The sequence below is a fragment of the Ursus arctos genome, unplaced genomic scaffold (assembly GCF_023065955.2).
Source record: "Ursus arctos isolate Adak ecotype North America unplaced genomic scaffold, UrsArc2.0 scaffold_4, whole genome shotgun sequence".
NCBI lineage: Eukaryota > Metazoa > Chordata > Mammalia > Carnivora > Ursidae > Ursus > Ursus arctos.
The window spans coordinates 41,463,640-41,468,704 of NW_026623056.1; positions in this window are offsets into that span (position 1 = coordinate 41,463,640).

The window sequence follows — 5,065 nt, forward strand, 5'->3', positions numbered from 1 at the left end:
CGGAGGAAGGACAGGCCCAGAAGTTCAAGATGATTCCACCAGAAGGGGACTTAGAGAGAAAGGCATTTCCTCACCTTGTGATCTAACCAAGTAAGAGTTATACTTCAGCATAATCATTTATTCAACAAATATTTACTTAGAATCCACTATATATTATTCATTGTCATATCCCTAGTATTAGCTGATATCATGAGGCATATCCTGCCCTGAAAAAATGCACAGATTTGCTTGTAGTCTGTATTTTCTTTTGCTCAATTTTTAGCTAATTATAGTATCTAGCATAAAGTAAAGGATGTCGGCTTTACCTATGTTACAATCTGGAGAGGATACACTATATAATCCTTCAATCAAAAGGCTTATTTCTTTAAAAAAAAAAAAAAAAGAAATAGCTTGTTTCTTTTTTTTTTTTTTTTTAAAGATTTTATTTATTTATTTGACGGACAGACAGCCAGCAGGGGAGTGGCAGAGGAAGAAGCAGGATCCCAGCGGAGGAGCCCGATGTGGGACTCGATCCCGGAACGCCCGGATCACGCCCTGAGCTGAAGGCAGATGCTTAACGACTGCGCTACCCAGGCGCCCCAGCTTGTTTCTTACCTTTAAATGAGGGTACTTGTTTAAAATAAAGTATATCAGAGGGATGGGTGAAATAGGTGAAGGGATTAAGAGTACACTTACGATGAGCTCTGAGTAATGACATATAGAATTGTTGAATCACTTCATTATACTCCTGAAACTAACATAATACTGTTTGCTAACTACACTGGAATTAAAATAAAAATTTTAATTTAAAAAAAGACTTATTTCTGACAACAGAGAATCCCTGATAATTTTTATATACTTATATATGTAAAAAATTTAAAGTAGGATTGGGATGCCTGGATGGTTTAGTCGGTTAAGCGTCTGAGTCTTGATTTTGGCTCAGGTCATGATCTCAGGGTCATGAGACAGAGCTCTGTGACGGGCTCCTGGCTCAGCACAGAGTCTGCTTGGGATTCTCTCCCTCTGCCCCTCCCCTGACTCACACATGCTCTCTCTCTCCAATAAATAAATAAAATCTTTAAAAAAAATTAAAGTATGATTTGTACACATCCAATTGAAGCCTTAACTTTTACATAGGTATCCCTGGTATGTTTCTAAATTACAAACCTTAGGAACACAGCTGTACATATACATATATAACATATATATATATATATATATATATATATAAAATAACTCAGCTTCCAACTGATCAGAATTGGAGCACAACTATAATTACCAACTGTGAAGTGAAAAGCAGACATCTGCCAATCTAATAAAATAAGGTAATGCTGCTAAACTTTAATGTACAAGAGATTAGTTCAGGATCTTATTAAAATGCAGACTCAGGAGAGCTCGAGTGGAGCCTGAGACTGAATTCCTTACAAACTCAAAGATTCTATCAGTGCTACTGATCCAGGACCATATAGTGGTTTGATATTTGGGTTACTGGCCATCGATGTGAAAATTAAGAAGTTCAAAGGTGAGGTTATTATTAATATTTTTAGCTAATTTAGATAAATTGCTAAATCTTACTGAAAACACATTAAGAAAGAAGACAAAAAGAAACAACATGTGGATCTGCTCCTATACGAAAGAGCTCCATTCCAATACAAGAAAAGTGGTCATAAGTAAGTTTGCATCCAGAAAATGCATGCTTCTTAAAATTCACCTTGTGACTTATTTGAGTGATTTTCCTGTACACCTCCTACTTGGATTTCAATTTCGATACAAAAATTTGGGTCGGCATGAGAGACAGAGAAGGCCCACAAACGTATCAAACAACCTGAGCTGCATCCAGTTCTCACTGAATAGTTGCTTGCTCCTACAGAACAGTGACTTGTCACCAGTAGTCACTTCCCTCCTAAGTTTGTTTGTTGACCTTCTTCTCCCCCCCAAAAGGGATTTTGTTTAGAGATCCTTGTTTAATGACAAATCTCCTGTGACATCATAGGAAGAGGTAACTTACTGAAATAGTTTGAGAAAAGAAGACTACTAGTGACTTGGCTAACATTTTAATACTAGGAGAACCCAGAGTATTATGTTTTCATGAAGTTACAGGGGTCAAATTCTCTGCCAGAACTAATAACTGTTCAACTGAAATATATAGAGATGTATATTCCTTGGATTTGGGGACCCATTCATTCCATTTCAGAAGCCACTGGTGTACTTATGCTGTGGCTCAAGCACCGTCCTCACACTGGAAAGTTAACGTGGTTTAATACATGAATTGACAAGAGATTTCCGTTTTGTTTCTGCCTCACTCTGAGAAGACCAGACTCCTCCCTAGAGAGTAAAACATGACAACCCCAGGGATCCTGAGTGAAATCAGCCTGTTTGTAAAAAATCTTCTTCTATTAAAGACCATGTTTTCTATGTCCTCTAGGACCATTCTTGTAGTCTTGCAATTTTCCAATTACTGTTTTAATAATGTTATTGGGGGACAAAAGCACACACAGATGTTGCCTATGAGTTCACAAGAACTATCACAGTTTAAAGGTATTCAGAGTGCTTACGAGTATTTTCAACTTGGCCATTTTACTTACAAAGGACTTCTGAGACTAAAGACAGGAATTCTGAGCAAAGAACACATACCCTCACTTTCCATTTATTGCAACATTTTATTATTTGATAAGAGGAAATATGTGAGGGAATTCTATCTTCCAATCTGGTATCCTGAAGAGTATTTTCAGATTTCTTTTTTACCTGGCAGACTCTATTTCTCAAAGCTCAACCACAGTACTTTTATCATTTTTTTATTATTATTTTTTTGCTTTTCCCAGCTAACCAAAAAGCTTCTTTGCAGAATGATGACTAAGAAAATATTTCTGCCTTACTTCCAAGAACTTAAAATGTCCCACACATTAACCATTTATCAAAAACTCTCATAATGTAAAATAATAATAATAATAATAACAATAATAAAATTTAAAGGTGATTATCCCACTTTCAGGCATTTGGGGACTAAGATAATTAATTGCCCAAGGTTGTAGAGGCAAATTGGTATCAATGTTGAGGCAAAACAGAACGCCTGGCTTGTAACAAGTTTCAAAAATATTTACTGCCTAGATTATTTGTGAACTGTCTTGAGCCCAAATTCATGCCTGAATAGTTTTTGTTGTTGTTGTTGTTGTTAATTTACCTCCCTCTTACTTAGGAAGGTTTTCTTTTCTTGGATGTCATTAGATACTCAATGCATAAGTTTCTAAGCCTCAGGCTATGTCTCATTTAGACTTTTCTTTCAGAAAACCTCGTTCCATGTCTACTTTCATCTTAATCCATGGATTTATATATAGGTTTAGCTGAATTTGACATTTTCCCACAATTTCTCTCCTCTGGTTGTTGCACATTAGGGATTTTTTTAAACAGTATTTTAACACCAAATATGCCTTTTGCCTTGATAGAACATGATCAATAACTCATTCATATTGGAAATATCTAATCCAAATTTATATATGAATTCTCTTGCTGATTAGATGATTTGACTGGTAGTATTTCTAAAGAACAATTTGATAGGTTGATCTAATTTAATTCACTACTTGTTTAGGGATTCTTTGCTGCTTATATTCCATTAACATTAAAATATTACGATTAGAACATTTATTGAAGCAAGGTGCAAATATTTCAGGATAATATAAAATGAAATATAAAAACTTACTTACTTTCTTAACTATACTGGAGAATACCCACTTTGATGGGGATGTAGGTGTTGTGGGGAAAAGAAAACTAGGGACTTTTGTTCCAATCAAAACTTCCCTACTATTCAGATTATGGAGCTGGGAAAAGTTAACAAATTTTTTAAACTTAATATTTTAAATTAAATTTAGACTTAGAGAAAAGTTGCAAAATAGTTGCAGAATTCCTGTATATCCTCACTCAGCTTTCCTTAATGTTAGCACCATATGTAACCATTATACAACTATAAAACCAGGAAATTAACATTGGTACTACACTATTAACTACATTGCAGATTTTATTCAAATCCCACCAGTTTCTTTTTACTATGCCTTTTTTTCCCCTACTAGTTTTTCCATGTCTTCTTGCTCAAGGATCATATCTTAGATCATACATTATATCTCTTATTTCTCTTTGTTCTTCTCCAGTGTGTGACTTCGCCTTTTCTCCCCTTTCCTTTCATGAACTTGACATTTTGAAAGAGTACTCATTATTGATTTTGTACAATGTTTCTCAATTTAGGTTTGTCTGATGTTTTGTCATAATTAAAATCAGGCTATGATATTTTGGTGTAAGAACAGCACAGAAATGATGTTCAATCTCATTTACTTCATTGTTAAAATAAGGTAAATTTGGGGTGCCTGGGTGGCTCAGTCGGTTAAGCATTTATCTTCAGCTCAGGTAATGATCTTGGGGTCCTGGGATTGAGCCCTCCATCAGACTCCCTAGTCAGCGGAGAGTCTGCTTATCCCTCTCCCTTTGCCCCTCCCCCTCCGCTCATGCTCTTTCTCTCGGTTTCTCTCTCTCAAATAAATAAATAAAATCTTTACAAAAAATAATCTTAAAAAAATAAGGTAAATTAAAATAAAGGGGTTTTTAAAATATCTTCTATTATTTTGTTCTGTTTTGCTTTAATTATTTTTTTTTGTATTGTTAATGTCTCTATAAGAGAAATTGACATTTAAAGAAAAATAGGGGCGCCTGGGTGGTACAGTCGGTTAAGTGTCCGAGTCTCAATTTTGGCTCAGGTCATGATCTCAGGATTGTGAGATGCAGACTCATGCGATGCTCCCTCCTTGGAGCAAAGTCTGCTTAAGAATCTCTCTCCCTCTCCCTCTGCCCCTCCTGCTCATGTGCGCGCGCGCTCTCTCTCTCTCTCTCCCTAAAGCAAATAAATAAACCTTTAAAAAACAAAGGAAAACACATTTTAGTATTATTGTTTCCTTGGGATGGAGAGACCTTATTAATCAATTGCATCTAGGCTTAACACACTATTGGCATTTTTTAACAGAAAAACGCATAGGTTTTTCAAGAAAGCCATCTTTTAAGAAAACGCATCCAGAGATCTTAGGAGCCATGCCATAAGACAAAG